This window comes from Staurois parvus, unplaced genomic scaffold (genome assembly GCF_062004578.1).
Source record: "Staurois parvus isolate SC_StPar_1 unplaced genomic scaffold, SC_StPar_1.0 ptg000394l, whole genome shotgun sequence".
Classification (NCBI taxonomy): Eukaryota; Metazoa; Chordata; class Amphibia; order Anura; family Ranidae; genus Staurois; species Staurois parvus.
The window spans coordinates 5,674,214-5,699,825 of record NW_028318190.1 but is presented as its reverse complement, the minus strand read 5'-3'; the positions used below and the strand labels follow the sequence as shown (position 1 = coordinate 5,699,825).

The following is a 25,612-nucleotide window of genomic DNA, read 5'->3' as shown; positions in this document are numbered from 1 at the left end:
CTGATATGCTGTACTGATAGGGTTGCATTGATGGGCACTGATATGCTGTACTGATAGGGTTGCATTGATGGGCACTGATATGCTGCAATGATGGGGCTGCATTGATCGGCACTGATATGCTGCACTGATGGTGCTGCACTGATGGGCACTGATATGCTGCACAGATGGGCACTGATATGCTGACTGATTGGACTGCACTGATATGCTGCAATGATGTGACTGCACTGATGGGCACTGATATGCTGCACTGATGGGGCTGCACTGATGGGCACTGATATGCTGCACTGATGGGGCTGCACTGATGGGCACTGATATGCTGCACTGATAGGGTTGCATTGATGGGCACTGATATGCTGCAATGATGGGGCTGCATTGATCTGCACTGATATGCTGACTGATGGGACTGCACTGATGGGCACTGGTATGCTGCACTGATGGTGCTGCACTGATGGGCACTGATATGCTGCACAGATGGGCACTGATATGCTGACTGATGGGACTGCACTGATGGGCACTGATGTACTGCACTGATGGGGCTGCACTGATAATCAGGGCACTGATGGTCAGTGCCCTGATTATCAGTGTAAATGTCCCTGTCACAGGAAAGCCAGTTATCAGCTGTCCTTTCCTCAGACAGCGACAGCACAGAGGAAAGGAAATGATGATAACAGACACTTGTATACATGTGATCAGCTGTGATTGGACACAGCTGATCACATGGTAAAGAGGCAGCGTCAATGGCTCTTTACCCTGATGGTTGATGCGCTGTGTCCAAGGGACATAGCTCGCCACCGATTGCTGTGCTGCGTGCCAAGATTGAGAGGATGTCATATGACGTCCTCCCAGAACGAGAGTGGTCCTGCCTGGCTGTCATTGTACAATAGGAACCAGTTAAATACAATTGGTAATCCTGTCATCAATTCCTGTCCATGGTTTGCTACACTCCTCCACTGTATCTATGGAAGGGGCCATGGTTGCCACTCAGGCTGGACTTCAAACATACATTTTTTCACATCTGTTATCTGGCAGCTGATGGGATTAGTCATTTTCAAGAAAATAAAATTTGCTTTGCTTCCTGTTTGCTTGTCTTTCTGGCCTTTCTGGTATTTTTTTGCACTTGCTAAAATGTTTTTATCCTGAAAAATGTAAACTAATGCAGCCTCCACATCTAAGGACTGATAAGCTGAGATATATTACATTTTTGTTCTTGTATTTAGTTATCTTTTAAAGGTGAGTGCTGACGTAAAGAGGAGAATCCACTGATCCCATGCCACTGACTGCCAGGTCGTACTTCTGCTGCAAGCTCTGCCCCTGCTGCCTGCATAGCTGTGTGCCCCTAGACCCAAGGCACATGTATCAAATGTTCTAATTGCCACGAAAGTCACACGAATGTGCAGCTGAAAATAAAATGCCCCTCTGGGCAAAACAAACAGTCTTGTATACACAAATCAGCGCACACTCTTTTGGTGTGGTTGGACAATCAGAGGTGGCTCAGGAGCACTCAGCAGGAAGAAGCCAGGAGCACTGCTAGGGGACCTGAGAAGAGAAGGATCAGATCTGCTCTGTGAAAAGCCACTGCACAGAGCAGCTAAGTATAGACATGTTTGTTATTTTAATAAAAAAAAAAAATGTCAGTATTTCTGTACTTTTTTTGCATGAAAATGTTTTTTTATTGTAGGCCTGTAATTCTTAGGAATACCTCACCAAAATCTGTCCGAACAAGAGTCTAGTAAACATCCCGGGTATGATAAAATTTGAAACACGAAATCATAAATTATAGTATAATAAATAATCATAAAAAAATAATATAATAATACATTTAATTCAATAATGTAATCAAACCAAAAACACTGAAATGTGAAATATAGCGCCAAGTTCGCACATCACTGAGCAAAGTCGCAAAATTGTTTTCAGTGTCTGATGACAAATTTCCGCACAAATCATTATCACTCAATTCTGCAAGTGGTTCTAATTTACTATCGCTGTTCTCTAGCTGGTCTAAAATCGCTTTTGACCTAAAGGGACGCTTTTTGGACGCCATGGACGTTTCTCCGTTTCCAGGCAGAAAGAACAGTAAAAATGCAGGCAGGGCACAGGACAAAGCAGTAGGGACAAAATGTATGTGAAATGGTTTGATACAGTAATGTTACATTATGAGATTTTAGTGTATTGAGTCAATGTCACTTTTAAAACTTGTGAATTTCCCGCCGTTCCGTCCCCGTACGTCCCGTATGTCCCGACGTCGCAGGGAACGGAACCGGATGCCAGCAGAGATGGCCGGGGACGCTGCAGGGGGGACATTGCGGGAGCAAATGACAAGGTAAGTGATCGAGGGAATCCCTGAGCAACGCTGCAGGATAATCCTGAGTGTAGTTCGGGGTTACTGCTTTTGGTACTGAAAGTTAACCCAGAGCTACACTCCGGAATACCGCCAGGGGGTTTAAACTCATCTTTCTTCCAAATGGCCATCGTTATTGGCTGGCACTAGACAGCTTCACTCCTGCGCATGTGTAGGTGCCAATCATCCCTGCACACAGCGATTGGGCTGGCACAATAAGCTGAGCTGCACATTTACTGCTCAGTTTACTTGCCGGAGAATGCTGCATGCAGATAGGCAGTGGCGTATTTAGGTTTTGTGCTCCCCCAGGCAACACAAAATTCGCCACCCAACTCATAGAGAGCCTGACATTGACCAACAACACCCCTGCACCCCCCCATCCAGAGAGCCACTTCCATCACCCCCATACACCAGCCACTCCCCTCCCAGCGAGAAAGAGAAAGATACTCACCTTCACAGGTCTGGACATCATCTCATCTGGTCCCCAAGCCGCATGTGTCCCCTCTTCCCTCCCTTCTTCCAGAGGGGGGACGATGCTGCCCCCCTGAAAAAAGCTGCCCTAGGCAAATGCCTTGTGGTAAATACGCCCCTGCAGATAGGTAAGTGGATTTTATTGCAGAGCAGACATTGCGGGGTTGATTTACTAAAGGCAAGTAGGCTGTGCACTGCAAGTGCAGTTGTTCTAGTTCTGAGGGGAACATGTAAGGAACATAAAAAAACTGCTTGCACGTGATTGGATGAAAAAAAACAGCAAAGTTTTGTCTCATTTCCCCTCAGATCTAAAGCAACTGCACTTGCAGTGCACAGTATGTTTACCTTTAGTAAATCAACCCATGCATGTCTCTTTTGCAATAAAAAGCCTGCCTGCTCACAGTGCGTGACAGCGGAACTTTAATTCTGCTTTAAATGAAGCTGTTCATGTTCACATAGATGTCTAAAAATATACAAAAAGATCTTCAGTTTTCTTTACAATTTCACTTTAGTGGCTTGTTAAGCACTCTTTTTAGATATTGTGTATCTTTGTAACTTCACAGACATACATGCACCCAGAAGATGAAGATACGCTGTGGCAGGCCAATAGGCATGGACAAAAATATGTCTGCATACATAGACAAATCACAAGCAATTGGAACATGGGAGAATTGTCAGAAAAATTTTTGGAGGATGAATAAATGATAAAAACTTGCTTTGCTGGTTCACATTAGATGTGAGCATACTAGAGGAAGGGCGTTCTTGCAGAAAACAACATTTAGGTAAACAGGCAAATAATATGGACATTGTCAAAATAACTCCAATGGAAAGGTGGTAAATATAACGAACTGTCAGTGAGATTGATAAAGTGTGCTTCTTATGAAAAGCACTGTGTAATTAGTGAATAAATGAAGACTAAAACACTGAGGAAAGAAGTGTGATATTTTTCTGACATTTTGCATTTAGTCTTTGTACGAAGACAGATCTGAAATGATGAGATGTTTGTGAATGACTGTGTATAGTTCAGTTTCCTGCTGCCAAGTTATATTTTCATAATTTCATGATCTGTTATGAACGGTGCTGTACAAAGTTCCTAACAATATAAATGCTTTCAAATATTAAATTGGAGTTGTGTTGCAATAAATCATGCAGTATCTCAACCAGGGGCAGACTGACAACCCATGGGGCCACCGGGCAATAGGGGATCATGGGGCCCCTGTGCCCTTGCCCAAACTCAAAAAAGCCTATGAAAAAGGTACCAGGGGCATCTCATGGGGCCCCCTACTGACCCCGGGCCCTCGGACAGTGCCTGAGTTTCCAAATGGTCAGTCCGCCCCTGATCTCAACACACTCTGCTGTGCTGCAGTTCTCTTCATTCTTAATGGAATGCCTATGCACTTGTTTTGCAGCACACCACATGGTAATTTTTTTTTTCCATAACTTTTTTATTGAAAGCTTCAACACAATGCATAATAAAGGGAGAAGACAACTGGTACAAGTGTGTACAATACAGAGAGCCAAACAGAGCTCTTGCCAATTGGACCATCCAGGCCCAGTAAAGGGCGTATCAATATAGGACAGAAAGGTAGGCCCAGAGCGAAAAACAAAAAATTAGCGCAGGGACAGACATGACAGGGTAAATAGTGGGACACAAGATAAGAGGTAAGTGCAGATAATATGGTATCCGCTAGTACAAAAGCAAGGTAACAAACACACAGTAATCAATTTAAATGTAAGTGCAGTGCTAAAGCATAAGTGACAAATGTAGTCATAAAGTGCTTATGTGAATAGAAGTGTTCATACAATATTCCAGTGAAATAGATCAAATAAAACTTCTCAGATCACACAGAATCATAAAATCATAAAAAACTCTAATATTCTGAATATAAATAGTGGATAGTCCATGGCACTGCAGGTCACAGAAGCGCCAAGTGATATATGTGTGTTTATTTAGCAATAATGGTGATTATACATAGTCCGTGGCACTACAGGTCACAGCAATGCCCGGTGAACGTGGAACTACAAGGTGCAGCAATACCAGCTGGGATGCTCAAGAGTGCTCATGATCCAATGGAAATCCACCACCTTATATTGATGTGCACTCACCAGAACGCTACTTGTATAATAGCATTAATGCTGATCCTTTATGGGGGGTCTCAGGAAGCCATAAATAGGGACCGGACTTCTCCAGGGTTAAGGCTTTGAAAAACCAGCAAAGGATCCTCCTAGGGGGACAAGCAAAATAGCTGCCGCTCCAAGCTCCGGCCGCGGTGGTGTGACATCAGCACGTAAGGCACCACCCAACGCATTTCTCTGGCATGCACGTCTTCAGGGGCACTAACTAAATTACAGAGGAGAAGCTTCCAACCCTCCCTCCCCATCGTTCTTGGTCTTTGGAGGAGGAAAGAACTCTAGATATAGAATGGCTCAAGACCCATCGGTGGTATGGGGACCTTGGTACATTCCTGTTAACAAGGGGTTAACTGGGAATAGGTAAAAATGGAGTTCACTACGGATAAGTAGGATTATCTCTGAGCCAGTGCGTTGTGGCTGGGGGCCTAAGTTTAAGCAAAAAGTTTTCCACAGTAAAGATATGTTGGGTTTGTTGCCCTCAAAAGTCCCCCAAGCTTTTTTCCTCTGTTTCTATTTCAGGAATGCTATGTTATTTAAATTTTATTAATTTGTTTGTTAACAAAAAGGCTGATATGGCCATTTTGACTCCAAACCTGGTTTGTGTTCCTTTATTGAATATTTGGGTTTGTGGAGGGGATGGCCTAGCAGGCTGGATATCAAGTTGGAAGGCATCTATTCTACCCATCAAGTTATTGACAGTGATGGAAAACCAGCCAGGTATAACCCAAATCTGAAACCTGTTAATAGCTACTGAGGATTTTAAAATACCTCCACCTGAAATAATTATCAAGAGAATGAAGCTTGTTAACAATCTACTGGTAAAAAATGTTGGTGTGTTTTTATGCATTAGGTAGCCAATTCAAATAAATAATATGCCACATTACACACGTTAATTGCATGCATTAATGCACCACAACAGTATGTGTGATGGGAGCAACTTTTGGGGGTGGGGAGACCCCTGTATCATCTTCCCAAATTCTTATGCTTAAGTCACCCTGCGCCTGTTAGGGGACAGGGTGAAATGTTCTAATATTGGTGTGGGGGTTGTCCATTGTTCACTGCCATGTGGTTGGTCCATTGTTCACTGCCATGTGGTTGGTCCATTGTTCATTGTTCACTGCCATGTGCTGCATCCCATTGTTCTGTGTCTTGGTTTGGTGGGGGGTGTTTCCTGCAGCCCTTCCCCCTGCTTGGAGGGCCTGATGATGTGTTTCCTGTTCCTGTTTGTGTTTCCCTGCCCTGTGTATATATCTTGTGTTTGTGTTAAAAAAATGCAGTTGACTTCCAGTCTTAAGAAGAGTTTGGTGCTGTCTATTTCCTGCATGATCAGCGGGTGGTGTCCGGGGATTTGTGTTCGGACAGGGAAGCTTCAGTATAACGGAAATACCCAAGTGCGGTCTGGGTCCTGTTCCATTACTGTATGAATCAAGCCTACACTTTAAATAAAGCTGTAAAAATGCTCATTCTACATATTATACAGTATATACAGTTGGTGAAACAATTAATCATGTTTCAACGCTGCTTTTGAAAGACAAGGTGAAAAAAATGTCAAAAGATCTTATTTAGACAATCCAGAAGGTATACTACAATGAGTTCGACATCCCAGTATCCAAAGCAACCACAGTCGTGACAATATATTAATCAATAAGCCACTGTGGACAGGACACAGACATGACAGAGATTGTGTCAAAAAAGTATAGCATGTATACCCCGCTTTTACACAGAACAATTGTCTATATGTGTATCCCTAAACTGACTGTAGGCTCATAATTCATTAATATCATTGACTAAAATAAAAATTGCATATAATGACAAGCAGATAACTGCAAGACAAAAAGTAAATAAAATAGTGTAAATAATATCCTAATAGTAAAATAGTTGTAGCACTGAACTAATTCTAAACAGGGAATAAACTGTATTGCAGGAACCCATATATACTTGTATTTGGCTCCAAAGTTATTTTCAGATGTTAATTAGAAAGATTCAAGCCAACAATTTTTAGCCATTACGTACGTTAACATAAAAGATGTTATTAACTTGTTACATAAGTAACTACTGCAGATGTGAATAATTATATTACAAAGCTGCTAAGTGCTACTATGACTTTGCGCGTTTGTTCACCCTGTCAAGTCCCAGGGTGAACAAAAGCTGTTGTGACCAGGCCAAATGTTATACTTTTCTTATGCAAGGGTTTATTAAAAAATAGATTTTTAACAAGCTTTGTATACCAAAATGATTTTCATACCATTTTTTTTTGTGCACGTGTGTGACCTTGGTATTTGGTGATGTGTTTTTAAAAATACCCTGAATATACAGTATATATTTTTTATAATAAATGGGCAAAATGCAATTTTGGTTTGTTTAAAAGATATGTCTTATAGTATGTTATACTGTATTTTACACCAGTATTTAGTGTTTAACATGTAACATGCTTCCAAGCAGTGCTGTAATATTAATAACAAATGTGTATATTTTAGATATTTAGATGATAGGCATTTCCAGTACAATGGCTATAATTAATTGATTAGCCTATTTTTTTTAAATAATCTTTACTTTTTTTTTAAAGTCTATTTTCTATCATCACGAAGAGGTTGATAAGCCCTCTATGTAACAGCATTAATGGGTACACTTTATGGCAACATCAGCTTAGATTCCCTAGTGTTTCCTTTGCCACTAGTAAAAAAAGATCAAGGAACGGGAGGTCTGAAAGGCTTTTTTACCTGGCTAGTTCCAGTCAGGATTCGACAACTGAGCACTTCACGGATCAGTCTAAGCAGGAGCATATCAGGAATGGACCTTCCTAATCTACCCCAACTCTATGTCCATCTTAAAGATCTTGGTCAGCTTGGACTCTTCAGCACCAGTCCCAGGCTCAAGAGGAACAACGTGAGCTCAGAGAAGCGGGTTTGCTTTATATCCTTTTACTGCCTTGCTACAGCTAAGCAGTGGCAGTGAAAGGGTTAATCATGCCAATTACTTGATTGATAACCACACAGAGTGGTTACTGATCGAAGCTCTTGCTTCTTTGCCCCCACCCTTCGGAGATCAGAGTGATCTCCAGAGTGTGGAGATGGACAAAAACCAGGACTTAATTAAATCACTCACTCCTGGGTGCTTGCCAGGAAAATGTTAAGTTACGGGAGCGGGGGTTGGTGTTGGGTGCTGAGAAACGGTGCTTTTTTTGTTTTGGATAGAATAAAGAGGGATTAGAACCTACGTCTCCTTTTTCTGGCAGCCATCTCTGCTGAGGAGATTCACCCTTGCTGTTTGCCCTGGTGACCATTATCAAAAAGACAGAAACCCAGAAAGTAAGTAACCCAGACAGAAAGTAATAGGCTCACTGCATAGGAAGCATGCGTTTAGCTTCCTTACACTCTTCTGCATTTTTCCACCCTAATATGCCTGTGCAGATTTGGAAGTTCTGAAAGCCAAAACCTGTACGGGACAAAGCAAGCCCCTCCCAGGACCTATGTGTCAGTGCTTGGGCCTTATGGCTGGTTGCTCAGGCGCAGAGTTCTGTATTGTGGAAGGCAGAGTTGTGTTGCCCCCATTCTCAGGAGTCAAACTTTCATTTTTGTCTAGTACAAACAAAGTACAGGTTTGCTTTAATCCATGTTTAAATATTCTTGTAGTTTTTGTCCCATTTTAGTCTGTTATGCACTACAATGGGTCCATTTGCACAGGGGTCTCCTGCTGGTTGGTTAGTCGACCACTGAAAACACACAACTACATAAAATGTATTCCACATAATGTATCCTAAGCTTGTCAGGATACCCAGTGTACATTCAGAATTTATAACATTTCTCGTAAGCATGCGGCCAATTTACAAACTGCAGTAAAAGGAAAACTGGAGTACAAGTGTCCAGAATAGCCATTTAGGTTCCATCAAAGGAGAAATATTGAGGCTTCCATTGGTGACTTCACATCAGGGGCGGACTGACAACTCATGGGGCCCCCGGGCAATAGGGGAACATGGGGCCCCTGTGTCCTTGCCCAAACTCAGAAAAGCCTATGAAAAAGGTACCAGGGGCATCTCATGGGGCCCCCTACTGACCCTGGACCCTCAGGCAGTGCCTGAGTTTCCAAATGGTCAGTCCACCCCTGCTTTACATTATGCAAATTATAGTCATTGCCTGGCTGTCACGCTGATGTTATGACTTCAATACTTGAAGTCATTAACCTGGTAAAATGTAAGCATATAATCAGAGGCGTAACTCTGGAGGTGCAAGAAACCATGAAGGGCTCCCCTGACCCTTGGCCAGGGCCCTTCCTTCTGAGATTGTGGATCTTCCCACTGATCCCAGGGCCCTTTACTACCTTTGCTGGGCCCTTTATTACTGTCTTACAATCAGGGCCAGTGCTCCACTAGGCAAACTAGGCAGCCGCCTAGGGCGCACTGCCACCTTGAGGCGACTGGGTACAGCACAGGCCAGCACTCTCTCTGTATCAGATGCTTCCATGTCATGAATAATCCTTCAACTGAAGGGAGGGGTAGCAGAGGGGAGGAAGAAAGGACAGAGGAAGATGCCAGTTGTCTGGGGCCAGTGTAGCAGCTGAGCTGCCGCTCATTCCAGTGTTCCTCTCAGACCCAGTCCCTAACTGCAAGTCGGTTGGAGGCTGCTGATAACTGTGGATTTCCAGCCCTTCTCTTCCTAGTGGAGCTGCACCTGCAGAGGAAGGTAATGTCTGACTCTGATGTCTTGTGTCTGTGTAAGTGTGACCCAGCCCGCAGCATTGCCTGGGGAATTCCAGCCTGGGATCTGTCAGTGTGGATCCATCATCCTCCACTCACTGCAACTGTCACCCTGCCACTGCCAGTCACAGATACAGTCCCTCTTTGACACCGATTTTGTCTTTAATATTGGTGCTGGTGGCATCTTGTGGCACTTATTTTTGCAGATTGGAAGAAATTTAGCAGTTACATGTTTTGTTGATTTAATATTTTCTACAGTTTTTTTTAAATCTTAATTGTTGGGGGGGGGGGGGTGGAAGTAGCTGATCTTGCCTATAGAGCAAAATAGTCTAGCACTGGCCTTGCCTACAGTGGAACCCTTTCACATATTCTGCAGCAGGCTTCCTTCCTGCCATCTTGGGCCCCCCTATGGAGGTGAAACGCCAGGGCCAAGTTACAAGTGTGACCTTTTTGTGGTAGTTCTGCCACTGATGTCAGTATTTATTTCAGATACTTATATAGCGCAGCGCTTTACATACATATATATTGTACATTCACATCAGTATCTAACCCTCAAGGGGTGTACATGGGCGGACTGACAACTCATGGGGCCCCCCGGCAATAGGGGATCATGGGGCCCCTGTGTCCTTGCCCAAACTCAAAAAAGCCTATGAAAAAGGTACCAGGGGCATCTCATGGGGCCCCCTACTGACCCCGGGCCCTCGGGCAGTGCCCGAGTTTCCAAATGGTCAGTCCGCCCCTGGGGGTGTACAATCTAAGGTCCCTAACTCACATTCATACATAAACATATTTAGACAGGAGCTAATTCACCTACCAGCATGTCTTTGGAGTGTGGGAGGAAACCGGAGCACCCGGAGGAAACCCACGCAGGCACAGGGAGAACATGCAAACTCCAGGCAGGTGGTGCCGTAGCTGGGAATTGAACCAACGACCCAAGTACTGCCAGGCGGAAGTGCTAACCATTTAGCCATTGTGCTGCCCGTAGGACTCTGAATGGTGTCAGTCAGTACAGCAGTGGACAGTGTCAGTATAGCACTGGACAGGGTCAGTAGGGCAGTGGACAAAGTCAATAGGGCAGTGAATGGGGTCAGTAGTTTTTTCTTTTGTACTATTTTTTACCATTTTATTTTGTACTCTTTTTTACCATTTTTTTATGTTTCACATTTGAGACAGAGAAACGAGATTGAGGACACAGCCCTCAATCTCCATCTCTGCAACCTCAGCTGCACAGAATGAATGGATAGGAATAGCTCTGTACTATGACATAGTTTACTAAGCCTCAGTTATGAATGGACACAGGAGCAATCAGTACCAATCACTCACTGTGTCCATTTAGAAAAGGAAGGGGCCAGTAGATTACATATTTGCTGGCCCCTTCCCCCACTTTCCATCCTAAAAGCATCCCCCACAGCAGCCGGGAGGAAAGGGGAGGAGGGAATCCGGCAGCGCTGTGCAGGGGGGGGGGGGGGACAGGAAAGCACACAGAGGCTCGGGGCAGCAGGACCTGGATAGGGGGAGTTGGTAGGCAGGGGCGGCATATAGTAGAACCAATGCCCTCCATTTTCCTACTAAAGCCTCCTGCAAACCTTTCAGCCTTTACAACCACTTTAAGGTTTGAATATGTATTAGATAGTTTTAATAAATCGAAAAGAAAATGCACTGAGATTTTACAATCAGATTGTATAGTGTATGGCTAGCTTTAGGGAAGAACTGAACTCAAAGAGCTTAACATAACAGTAAAACAACTGTGATTTTCAGAAAGTCAATACTGTTTCTGTCAGGAAACATTCACTTTTAACAAAATAAGCAAATTGGTCTTTTACATGTACTTTTTTTCCCTACTAGTCATTGCAAATTACATCTAGAAGAGTAATTTCCACTTCTATTTTAATTATTCCTTTAAATCATGTATGTATTTTTGGTATCCCTGATCTGCTTTTTCTTTTTGTTTTCATCTTCATTATGTTACCCCTGAGCTTGCTGGTTCCTGTCTTTGTTCTCATTAGTTTCTACATCAGCTAATACACAGAGTTAACATTTCAGTCCAATTGTTCTTCATGCTTGATGCTTTTCTCTGGGGATTGAGGGATTCATAAGAATTAAACAATATTATTTTCCTCTTCCTTGCACTGTACCCCTTCCCACTCCTATTCATTGATCTCGGTTCTGGTACATAGTGTGTTTACCCTGGAGCTGATCAATATCTCCCCTCTAACCACATGTGCTGTGGACCCTGCTCGGAGCCCTGAGCATCACTTTGCATGTATATATGGTATCTGATCATATGTACCTTATAAAGAGGCAGTGGGAGAGAGATGAGAATGGGATGTGGGAAAGGAAAGTAAAAGGCTGGAGGAGGGGGGAATTAAGTGGGAGTTTATATAAAAGAATACAACAAATGAGGAGGTTGTCAGAATGCCAAGTTAAAAAAAATCCTTAGCGTTAACTATTCACAGCAAATAAATAAAGACACATAATAACGTAATGGCTCATGCGGCTCTGCCATGTGATTAATATCTGATTCAAGACCCCAAATTTCATGCTTCCTCCAGGGGCTGCAGTCAGACGTCACCCGCATTATCCCTGGCACACAGAGCTGCCCTATTACCCTCGCCCCACTGGGTATTCAGGGCCCAGGGCCCATTCTGTACTAACACCATCCTTTCTTCTATTCCCCTAAAGGGAATGTCCTGCCTGGATCACAACACTCTGACCCCCTCCTCCTCTTCTTTCCTCTCTGTTGTGTTTCTCAGTGTCATCCTGAGATTTCTTAATTTCCCTCTTCAGTCTTTTTCTTGCGCTCTCCCTCTAACTCCCTCCATCATCTTTTCTTTTTACCATATCTCTCCACATTATTTTTTTTTTTCTGAATAGTCTCCTTATCCTCCCTCCTCTTTCCTCTGGCTGCTACGCTCATTCAATCAAGCCGCGCATTCACATCTCGGGAAGTGGCTATTAACACACAATACATCCTTGGGTCACAATCCCCCCTCCCTTATATCATACACCCACTCCCGTCCATCTGCCCCCTCCTAGCATCACTTCAGCAGCCCCCTAGTATTTCATTCCGCTAACTCCATGCAGCATATTTTGATGAGGGATCTAAACAAAAGCAGTTTTTTTTGTAAAGCGTAACGTACAAAACCATTGCCTGATCAATACACAAGTTCAGTCACTTACTGGTGACCTTAATGTATAATAGGCATTTACAGTAAGAACACTTATGCTATGGTTTTCAGAAATTGTGTATTGCAGGGAGCTCAGGCAGAATCTTGACCAGCAGTACTACATCCATCACATAGGTGGAATGCTGAGAAAGATTATCAAACATTATGAAACTCAACTGCTTTATTGAGATTCTAATATAGGGTATTAATACTGTGATACATTAGGAATGTCTGATATGTAAGTCCCTGCCATTGTAGTTTTTCATTTTTGTACAAATATTGGTACTCTCTGCAGTCCTGCGTGAGCTAGAACTACAGATGTTTGCCTCCTGTGCCTCTCTATCCCCTTCTAGTTGGCGTCAGCAGAATCCTTTTTTCTCTAAATAATTTATCCATAGACGTCACACTCCAAGTGGTTTTACATGTTCGGCAGATTTTTTAGCGCACTGTCATACGCAGACCAGTGTGTGCTTCACATACAAAGCAGGGTGGCGGTGGTACATGCACAGCAGTTAGACTTTATTACACGGTGATGTGTGCCATCATAAATGATATCCTGAGAAATCTAGGCGGTCAATTTATAATTACTCCTAATTTTACTGTGCTTTTCCTGATAGTGCTGCTAATATATACCAACAATGTAATTAGTAAATGGTTTTCTCCAGTTTATTAAAGTTGTGGTTTGGATTCTGTGATGTCAGTGAGAAACCCAAAGGTGGCAAAAAAGCAGAAACTCTTCAGCTGAGGAACATCCTTTGCTATGTTCCTTACACTAAAAAGAAAGAATAGTTGATTAAAACTGTCTTTTAAAACTTGCAAAACCTGTTTATAAAATAGATTTTATTGGATTAAAGTGTATATCGAGGCAAAAAAAAAAGTGTACATAGGAAATAGTAGATTATACAAAAATGTGCAATACTTGCTTGTTTGCCTATGTTTTTTCCCATTAGAGACCCTGCAAGTTCAGAAAAATACCTGTTGATCTGTCAGAAATGCATTTGGATTCCTGTTCCTAAGCAGTAATGGCATAGCAGTGCCGTGCAACAAAATGCATTTTGATTCACTTTTCTGCAGTGTTGAATGGGGGAAAGACAGGTGATACGGCTGTACTGAGTAGCAAACAAGTTGTTACTTTATTTAAAATAGCGGTCCGATGCCAAATACTTATCAAATGACTTTATTTGAGCAACCATTTCTTTGCATGTCTTGCCATGCAAAGCAAAAATAATAATAATAATAATAAATGTACATATATATTAAAGCAAAAGGCAAGGCAATAGTATTTAAAGCAGAAACTTTATTTTATTTTTATTTTTTTTAGAGGGGAACTAACCAACAGCACCAGGTTTTAATGTGTGGAATTGTTGGAATACAATGTTCATATATTTTTGTCCGACAACTACATCAGTATTAGTATTCAGTAGCGATATATTTTTCAACATTAGATGGCAGTGTTTATAAGTTGGTAGCTGCATCTATGGTTAAACTCTGTGTCTTTTCTCTATAATAAAGTTCCTATTTCCTATTTGCAGAGAAGCAGCAGATGAACACATGTGGACTGTGTCTGTTCTGTAGGGCTATATACAGAATTTCTAATAGGAATTAAGTATCTAAGTGTCCCTATCTAATACCGTTTCTCTAGGATACTTGGTGGAGCGGCAAGAATACATACCTGAGCACTTACACTAATATTGAATTCTGGCCTTCATTGTTGCCCTAATCCATTGAATAGGAGATATCTGTGCAGCTGTTGAGGCCAAGGCTGCAACTTCTTGTCTTAGTTGAGCTGTCTCCAGAGGAAGCAGCTTCAAGTGATTTGGATCCCTCCCTTTACCACTTTCCACCCAACCTATGGTCAAATGGCGGCTGGGCGAACACTTCTTCCCTCCAGGCGGGCGTCATACGATGTCCTACCCAGATCGCGCGTGCCGGCAGGCCTGCGCTGTAACGAGATCTGTCACCGGCCGTGTATCTTGGACACGGCCGATGACAGATCTGTGTATCGGCCCCGTTGCCAGTACCATGTGACCTGCTGTGACCAATCACAGCAGGTCACATGACAGTTGTGTACAATGGATGGCTTCGTTTCATGCCATCCATTGTACACAACTGTGTCTAGCTGTGAATGGTCACAGCGATCACATGTACAGCCTGGGCCAATCACAGCCTGTGTCATGTGATTACCCATGGCCAATCACAGCTAATCATAACCAAAAAATCATAAATTAATCAATTTCATTCAGTTAAATGCTTATAGCAAAGGAATAATTTGCTATAAGCAATCAAATTGTGTAAAAAAAAAAAATACTGATCACTTCCCCAAAGTAGTACAATGTTACTATGGTAACATTGTACTACTTTGGTCATAGTGTAATATGAAACAAAAATCTTAAAAAAAGAGAAAAAAATTTAATAAAAATAAAAATAATACATTTTGAAATTTTTTTTTAAAATTATCTTTATTTTTCGTACTGTCACCAGTCAATGTCCCTGATCACCACCACACCAGTTATATGCGGATGCTGTACTGCACTGGTGACAGTATGTAAAAAAAAATTTGTGAAGATACTTTTTTTAATTTCTTAATTTTCCGAAAAATTATGCCAAAAAATTACAACTTCAAAAAACTGCCATGCCTCTTATGAAATACATCGGACTGTCTACTTTGCAAAAAGGGGTCATTTGGGGGATATCTGTACTGTTCTGACATTTGTGGGCCTCAAGAATTTAGATTGGCTGTCAGTACTTCAGGATTGATCAATTTTCAGATCTATACCATAGTTTGTGAACTCTAACTTTCCTACAGACTAAATAATAAATACTGATTTGGGTTATTTTCACCAAAGAAATGTAGCAGAATACATCTTGGCCTAAATTTATGAATTATTTTATTTGCAAACTTTTATAACAGAAACAAAGAAAAATGTGTTTTATTTTTCAAAATTTGTTTTTTTCGTTTTTTTTGTTAATTTAGCAAAAATAAAAACCCCAGAAGTGATTAAATACCACCAAAAGAAAGCACTAGTTCTGTGAGGAAGGTGATAAAATTTTAGTTTGGGTACAGTGTTGCATGACCGCGCAATTGTCATTCAAAGTGTGAGAGCGCTGAAACCTGAAAATTGGCCTGGGCAGGAAGGGGGTAAAAGTGCCAAGTATTGAAGTGGTTAAGGAGAGGAACATTCTGTTCAGGCCTGCCACACATTTATGACCTCCCAAGACATCTTCTGGATGCCTCTTTTCAGGGATTGGCTGGGGCATGATAAATATTCAACTGATCATATGCTATGGAAACTTCTTTCAGAGATAGATGGGAGTAATAAAAATCTCAGCTCCTGAACTGTCCAACACAAGCAATAAAAGCTCCATTCACTACAATGGAGCAAAATAAGTAGATTTACCCAACATCCTAACTAGAGGAGGGTGCTACATAAAAATGTTATATTGATCAAGAAAAGACGTACTTATTTTTAACAAACGTTGTATGTGTTTTGATCTGAAGTAGCATCTGAAAAGTCACAATCTTTTTCCTTTTTTTTTTTTATATACAATAACACTGTATCAGTGGGAGTACCCAAATCTGAGTGTAACACCATGCATTGTTGCTGCAATGCATATTTGTATTTAGCCACATGATGGCAGTGTTAGGCATTACTGTTCATCCCAACCTGAACACAAGTTACAGACTTCTTGGATTTGTATGCTGAAAGCAGAATTTTTGGTCACAGTGGAGCTGAGACTGAACTACACACCCATGAAAACTCAACAGGGGGCAGGAGGATATTAAAATAAAAGCCTGGAGAGTTGAGGAGAGACTTTGCTGAGGCATAGAGCGTGTGTAAGAGAGCTGTGTCAAGCCACGTAGGCCTGGACCAGATCAGGTTAGGCCAGGAAGCCACAGACACCCCTGTCAAGCTGAGCTTTGTATATAAGAGGGTACGCTGTGGGGGCCTGATCGCTGCAGAAGTGTGCGAGTTGCCACCATCACAGACGAATCTTTCAAAGTAAAGGGAGCCCCCCATTGCTGTTCCAGACCCACCTATCAGTACTCTTTGTTGCAAACAGTTGCTGCAGTTCAGGTTCCTTACGTTCTAAGACATTCTTCAGCATAGGAATCTCCCAGTATTACATGTGCCAGTGTCCCTTGCTGCTGCATGGTGCCATTCCATAACCACCATCAGGGTCACTATTGTGCAGGATACTGAACGTAAAGTGTTACTAAACCCAGGACCCTGAAATTCACTATATCAGGGTCTCCCACAGTACACAGAATGTAGAAATGCAATTATTTTAGTAAATATAAACTGCTAAATACCTTTTCTCATCAGCAGTTTGTGCAGTCTTGTGACTTCTATCAGTGTTCAGCCGAGCACTGGTTAAAGCTTGTAGGAATTTTCATTCTCTCCTATGAGGCTGCAGGACCCCTGACCTCCTGTCTGGACAGTGCTGATTGGGCCTGTGCTGATCACATGCACTCTCCCAAGAACAAAAAACTCTTTAGCAATACACACCAAACTAAGCATGTGCAGCTTGCCCCAAAGTCTCTGTTCTATCAGCAGATGGATTGGGGACAGTAGAAGAATGGGATAAGAAAAGACAGGATCAAGCATCCTTTTTCAACAAGACAGAGGATTAACCCCTTAGGCTCCACAGTGAGTATAACAAGAATGCTTTACTGCATATACAGACTGATTTTACTGTTGTGGGTTTAGTAACACTTTAACCTAAAGTTAACCCTTTGACCCCCTTGATAGGCAGATCCCTATTGCTGAGTCTATCTGTGTTCAAGCTATCTATCTTAGGTGGGAATTATGACACTTAAGTTCAACTTCATCATTTGAAGACATTCTCACACAGCTGCCAGTCTCACCTCCTTTATCTTAAAGTGACCATTACCATTGCAATTCAGTATCCTAAAGTGACCTTTCCCTTCAACTTAAGGAGAACTCTGCTAACCACATACTGCTCACTGACTGGCTGTCCGCACCACACACTGCTCACTGTCTAGCTGTCCCCGCCACACACTGCTCACTGACTGGTTGTCCTCAGCACATACTGCTCAATGACTGGTTGTCCTCAGCACACACTGCTCACTGACTGGTTGTCCTCAGCACATACTGCTCAATGACTGGTTGTCCTCAGCACACACTGCTCACTGACTGGTTGTCCTCAGCACACACTGCTCAATGACTGGTTGTCCTCAGCACACACTGCTCACTGACTGGCTGTCCTCACCACACACTGCTCACTGACTGGCTGTCCTCCCCACACAGTGCTCACTGACTGGTTGTCCTCACCACACACTGCTCACTGCCTGGCTGTCCTCAGCACATACTGCTCAATGACTGGTTGTCCGCACCACACACTGCTCACTGACTAGCTGTCCTCGCCACACACTGCTCACTGACTGGTTGTCCTCAGCACATACTGCTCAATGACTGGTTGTCCTCAGCACACACTGCTCACTGCCTGGCTGTCCTCAGCACATACTGCTCACTGACTGGTTGTCCTCAGCACACACTGCTCACTGACTGGCTGTCTTCACCACACACTGCTCACTGACTGGTTGTCCTCAGCACATACTGCTCACTGACTGGCTGTCCTCAGCACACACTGCTCACTAAATGGCTGTCCTCATCACACACTGCTCACTGACTGGCTGCCCTCACCACACACTGCTCACTGACTGGCTGTCCTCATCACACACTGCTCACTGACTGGCTGTCCTCACCACACACTGCTCACTGACTGGCTGTCCACACCACACACTGCTCACTGACTGGCTGCCCTCATCACATACTGCTCACTGACTGGCTGTCCTCCTATAATGTACCATAAGGGATTTAATACTGTACTAGTGGAAAGGACTCAGACTGCTAAAAGTGCACTCCCTGCGTTAGGGGATGCAAATTACTTGCCTTGTCCCAGGAGCTTACAACCCACACTACACCACTGTAAAGACACCTTAATTTGGGAGCACTACTGAAATGCCATGGAGGACACCAATCCACTCAATAGCATCAGAACCTGCTGGATTAAACTTGTGACACAATTCCTTGCTGACTCATTTTTTTGATGATGAATTCTTACTGTGCACATTGATGAGACCAATTAGTTCATATTAAATGAATCATCCCCCCAAAGCAGCAATGAATAGTGAGTACTCACCTATCTGACACAGGCTGGCTATATACTTCTACAATGTACAGTAGATAACCAAACTGGGTTTAAGAATATCAGTATTTATCGCATACCTTGAAATTATCACAGGAAAAATTAACTACAAAGATTGGGACTTATCAGGTGCTACTTTGGATAAAAACACATACAACCATATATTTTAAAATTGAGTGCATCTTTTATTGCCCAATATAACATTTCATAATTATAATATTAGGTAAAATACATTTTCCACCTAATTAGCACTCCGCCTTACCTTCACATAAAGTTTGCTTAACAACAATATCCCATGTGACCCTTTTGGAAGATTAAACCAAATCTCTCCTGGGGAGTGGAGATACAGTTCTTTGACACATTTCACAGGCTACAAAGACTTGCTTCATCATGAAATGGTCAAATGTATTCATGGGATAAATGTAAGAAGAATATGGTCATGTGATGATGCACCTCTATTCAGGATCATGCAAACAGATAAACTGGGTTGCGGGGGGCGGGGGTGTATAACACTGCCCCCAACCATCAGGTGGAAACAGCAGAGCAGGGTGCCAGAGTGACATACATTCTGAAGCTGCATTTGCCTGCCTTGATTAAGATATCCAGGTAGTCAAGTGATTTTTTTCCAGCTGCCCTGGTGCCCTGGAGACCAGGATGTGTTCAGCCTAGACAATATGTATGGCAACTTGGTTGGCAATGAAGTAGAGAAGAAAAATGCAATCACCCTGGCTAAACCCTATGTACAATTTATCAAATCATACTCACTTGACTAATCTCTGTGAGTTCCTAGAAGCAGATAGATTAGCCATCAGGATTCAGAAGCAGGGATGGCCAGATCTGTGTGGCTACACTCAAGAAACTGGGACCAGACTTTGTACACTTTAAGTGAGATTTTTTTTTTACAGTGAATCAAAATCCATCCAAACACCAGCACACTGCAAACTACAGCATGCAGCACACAGTAAAAATAACGTGAATCAGAAACCCAGTGACAAAATACATAACAAATCAACCTACCAACAGAAAGCCTAACTAACAACTAACTATATACAATATATACAAAATGAGGAACACCAAAAAGCAGGGGAAAACTGAAGGTGCAGGGAGCAGATGGGAAGGGGGAAACAAAACTTGGTCAGGAACAAGAGACAGCAGCAGGGTACAGAGCAGGAGCAAGAACAGGATCAATGGCAAACAGAATCTAGCAGCAACAAAACACTGGAGCAAGAAACAGAAGTAGTAGAAGAGGACCTAACTACTCTTCCAGCAGCCAGCATCAGATGGAAACCAATTACTAGGGGTCTGCTACCTGCTGAGAGACACCCGTTGTGGACACTGCGATTACAACTCGCCACCCAGGGATCCACAGTGCCACCAGCATGTGATCCAGGTCCAGACACTAGCCCTCCCTGCATCACTTTACCCTACTTATGCCCTCATGCATAGAACTTGATCCTTTTTTAGGATAATCCTAACTAAACTTAATAAATTATTAAATCGAGATAGTTGGGATAAATTTCAGGTACGAAGACTGTCCCAATTACTACACCAAAAAGAACTGAAATCTTTTGACCAGATACATCAACAATATCATATACCCCCAAGTATGTGGTTTTGTTACCAGCAGGTTTACTATGACTATCTGTCTAAAGATAGGGATCAATTAGATCCTCCCAACGATATGCTTCAACTTGATTGCACAGTCTTATCCCACAAGGGACTTTATCTTAAAAGTGTTATCAGAGGTTGATCGGAGTGTACATGGGCTCCTACACTTGCAAGGTTAGGGATACGTGAGAAAAGGAGACAGGCCCTATTGTGGAAGATCATTGGGATGACATATTAATAAATATTCATAGAACATCACTGAATGTATTGCAAAGACTGTCACACTTATATTATTATTATGAGAGCACATGATATACCTTAACGCCTTTATGACAAGATCCTGTTTGTACAAGATGCATGAGGGACGACAGTGACCTCCTGCACATGCAATGGAGCTGTCCGAAGCTGGTGCGTTACTGGGAAACAGTTGTCAGCATGCTCAATGGAGTGTTCCAAATTAACATTCCCAGAGAGCCCCTCACTTGCATTGCAGGTTGTACGGAACGTCTTCCATACAAACCTTACATAAGTTAAACAACTGTGAAAGCATTATTCCAGGCTCATAAGTTAATCCTTATGTGCTGGACATCTCCAAACCTACATTTGGCAGCTAATATAAGTACAAATTGAGTCCATGCAATGAGAATTTCAAATCCACATGACTTAACAGCAAGCCTACACATTCTGTGTATGATTTACAGAATTATAATACAGGCAGCACAGTGGCTAAATGGTTAGCACTTCCACCTGGCAGTACTTGGGTCATTGGTTCAAATCCCAGCCACGGTACCACCTGCCTGGAGTTTGCATGTTCTCCCTGTGACTGTGTGGGTTTCATCCGGGTACTCTGGTTTCCTCCCACACTCCAAAGACATGCTGGTAGGTGAATTGGCTCCTGTCTAAATTGTCCCTAGTATGTGTATGTATGAATGTGAGTTAGAGATTTTAGATTGTACGCCCCTCGAGGGTTAGTGACTGATGTGAATGTACAATATATGTATGTAAAGCGCTGCGTAAAATTGACAGTGCTATATAAGTACCTGAAATAAATAAAATTATAACACAAAGGTAAAAAATATAAAAATGTGTGGCACTCAAAAAGTTATAATGGAAAAGCTTGATTAAAAAAATAATACATTTTTGCTTAAAATATAAAAAAAAGTACAAAAAAACAATATGTGACATTCAGTATATGACATATACTGTACCAGTCCCACAGTCTTCAAATTATTTTTGTGCAGTCCCATAAATCTTCAGATTACTTTTTACATCCACCAGCATGCTCTTCACACCTTATTCAAATAGTGAGGATTTGCTCTGAGTAAACAGGAGGTCAAATCAGTATAGAGTGAGGCTCCTCATTTCCACCCACCATAGGGAAAACTGGGATCTTATCCAAGAGATTACAATCAACAACCAGACACTAGGTAAATGTGACAGGTGCCCCTGCCAAAGGATTTGTTTTTCTGTCCATCCAGTTCTGAGATTTATGTTTTATGATATGCTGCATGTGGAATACTGCATTGGTTTTATGCGATGGAATCGTTAATAAAGATTGACTTAAAAAATTAAGTAAAGAAAAAAAAGAAGAAAAGAGCAAGAAGATGAGCCTCAAGCAGTGGGGGTTGGTAAGGGCAGCCAAGCTAAATACAGTATATATTAGACCTCATACAGTTGTAAGCCGTGTACCGGGGTGGGCTCCCCAGGATATAGTGAAGTCACAAACGAGGAAAGCAACCCCAACACCAGCTTTTGCCACAACAGAATTTTACTTACATGTGGCAAATAAACACAACCACAAATGCTGAGAACATACAATAAATTTACATACACCCAGCCCAAAGGCTGAGACCCTTGTGCTGCACAGCACAGCACCTTCTGATGGATGAAGGTAGAAAGTGAAGTAATTTACCTACTGGCGGGCACAAATAAGCTGCCACACCTTACCTGTTATTACCCTAAAAGAGGAAGAATCAGTGTATGGGTGTACGTTATGGGCTAGCCTGCGGTGCAGGAAAACAGCGTACAATCTTACACAAATCTACAGTATTCCCCCTCCCATAACTGGTCCTGTAGCACGTGCCTGAGTATTCCTTCTGAGCAAAACGCCAGTCTGGCTTGAGTTTCTAGGATTTTATCAGCTCTCCAATGTGAAATGTCACTTTAAGTGGTGGAGTCCTTCCAATGATCAGTAACAACACTTGCGGCCTGACAGAGACCCTAACTAACTATCGGCCTGGACTCAGTCTCTGGGCGCCAACACTGAAATGAGGTGCGTGCACGATCTTACCGACCCGGGTCTGCTTTGCATCCGCTGGTGACTCTGAACAGAACAAATGTTGCTTAGTTCCTCTGCTCTCATCAGCCTTCTTGGCAGCAATCTCTGGTTAGTGAGGGACGCTTTCACACCTGGATGTCATCGGATGCTCAGCTCACACGGCCCCTGCATTTAGCATGGTCCAAAACATTGCTGCAGTCTCCTCTTCCTGTTCACTAAAACCCCAACTCTCTGTGAAAACTCCACCTCTTCATGAATATACAAATATCTATGCAATCTGAGCCTGTGTTAGAAAACCAGTGACATCTTGTGGCTAAACCACAGAATGTCAGTCAAAACATTAATTTACTCCACACAATAAATTACTGCACACAAACAGTGTTCAAACAATGAGAGCTGTTAACCCATCTCACACTACCAGAATCCTTCTTTGCAGTTGCTAGTAGTTCACACCCTAAAGATGAAGCAAACCAAATTAAAGAAGGGAAATTAATAGAAATAATGAGTAAAGCCTAACAGTATTCATCACAGTCCCTAGGCATGCTTCTTTAGTGGCATGCAACAGCAACAATGATGGTGTCTGGCTGGCATGTGATATTTACAGTGCTCGTGAGTGTAAATGAGTACACCCCTTTTGAAAAGTAAGATTTTAATCAATATTTCAATGAACACAAGAAAAATTTCCAAAATTTTGACAAATACTGGGTTTTGTAGAACATTTGCTTAGATCATTACATGAAAGTAAGGTTAATAATATACCTTAGATTAAAAAATCTTCAGTTTTACTCAAATTAGTTGATTCAAAAATGAATACACCTCACAACAAAAACTACTCCATCTAGTATTTTGCATGACCTCCATGATTTGTAAGCACAGCACCAAGCCTTCTAAAAATGGAATGAACAAGTTGGTGACATATTGCAACATCTATCTTTTTCAATTCTTCAAGAACGACCTCTTTTAGAGCCTGGGTGCTGGATGGAGAGTGATTCTCAACTTGTCTCTTCATAATTTCCCATAGGTGTTTGATTAGGTTCAGATCAGGAGACACACTTGGTCACTTTCAGCCTGTTCTTCTTCAGAAATGCAACAGTGGTCGTAGATGTGTGTTTTGGATCATCGTCATGTTGGAAAACTGCATGACGACCAAGGGCATGGAATGATGGCAGATAAAGAAGAAAGACAGCGGCGCCACTCTAAGTGTAGAAGGTTAAAAATCAGGTACATTTAATGTAAAATACACTCACAAAGGTAGGTAGCTAGTAGGCATGTCAGTAGATTAGAGGTCAGTTTGGGTAAGAAGTCCTATGCCACGCTCTGAGTGTATCTCTGCCACTCTGGTGGTGTCCAGGGCTCAGGGTAGCAGAGAGGCGCAGAGAGGTGCACTGGTATGATATCACCACATGGATCAGAATTCCAAGATGGTGTGCGTTCGGCGCATGCGCGCTCCTTCATCATGCCGATCCGGTGGCCATCTTAGTGAAGGTAAATATAGGTAATGCAAGTGGGCAGAGCAGTGATGACGATTGAGCCTCACTGCAGGTGGAGGGCCTTGGTTAACACTAAGGGTGCCGGATCAAAAGCTATACAGGGATAATGACATGCAAAGGAGGTATATACACTTATAAAAAGATATGCCAGGGATACTCACAAGAAAAGCTGGTGACTAGGGAGCAGTAGCCCATAACAAAATAGACCTTAAAAAATGTAAAAAACCCAAATATGATAAGATTGTCATGGACCTCAACAAATTCATTAGGAACTTAACAATACAACGCTTTTTCAATATCAAAGCCCTCAAAGACAACTCCCATACCCAACAGCCCCCAGATCCCCCCACCCCATCTCACAACTCTTATTCTGCGGATGATACCCTAGACCTATTAGACCCCACAGCATTAGCCATCCTTGAGGACCTATACACCAATGACGAGGACCTTTATGTATCCACCCTTACACAATATTTTCCCTCCTCCCTCCCAGGCAGCACATTAACCTTAGACCTAAATCCCTGTTCAACCCCATCTACAACAAAGGTCCTTATATCGAAGCATTTTACCAAGTCGTATATTCTGACATCCTACGGATGTGTAAACAAAGCCCCTCTGCCCCATATATTTCATCCAGTCTTATCCCTTCCGAAAAGAATCAATAACCAAATTGTCCACTAACACTCATATCATCATCAAACCAGCTGACAAGGGAGGTGGCATCGTCATCCAAAACAGAGCTGATTACTTACCCGAAGCCCATAGATTATTATCTGACCCCACCACTTACATCTGCCTTACCAAAGACCCCTTGGCCAAATTTCATAATAAAGCCTCGACCCTCCTGCAAACCGCTTTAGCAGCAGGTGTCATTAATCAGACAGAATTTGCCTTCTTCAACAAAGACTATTACTCCACGCCATACTTCTACCACCATCCCAAGATACATAAAAATTCCACCAATCCACCTAGTCGCCCCATAGTGGCTTCCAAGGTCAGTATTACTAGCCACTTCTCCATCTTCATAGACCAATTTCTCCAACCATTGGCTCAAAACCTTCTCGCTTACATCCGTGACAGTATTCAGCTCCCCGACAACCTTAAACACTACCCATGGCAACCCTCTTATGGCTCTGGCTCTGGTTCTCTCTAGATGTATCATCCCTATACACATCCATCCCCCACCAAGTGGGCCTCAGAGCTCTACAATACTTTTTATCATCAGACCCCACACTCAACTTTAAACAAGCCCAATTTATTCTA

General features: G+C 42.5%; 1 long non-coding RNA gene across 1 annotated transcript in view; it reads left to right on the top strand.

Moving 5' to 3' along the window:
* Positions 1–8,136: 8,136 nt before the first annotated feature.
* LOC149455436 (uncharacterized) overlaps positions 8,137–25,612 on the top strand; it is a 56,975-nt gene continuing 39,499 nt past the window's right edge. The window contains exon 1 of the long non-coding RNA XR_016314065.1: positions 8,137–8,250. This is a non-coding gene — a long non-coding RNA (uncharacterized LOC149455436). The remainder of the gene's footprint in view (positions 8,251–25,612) is intronic.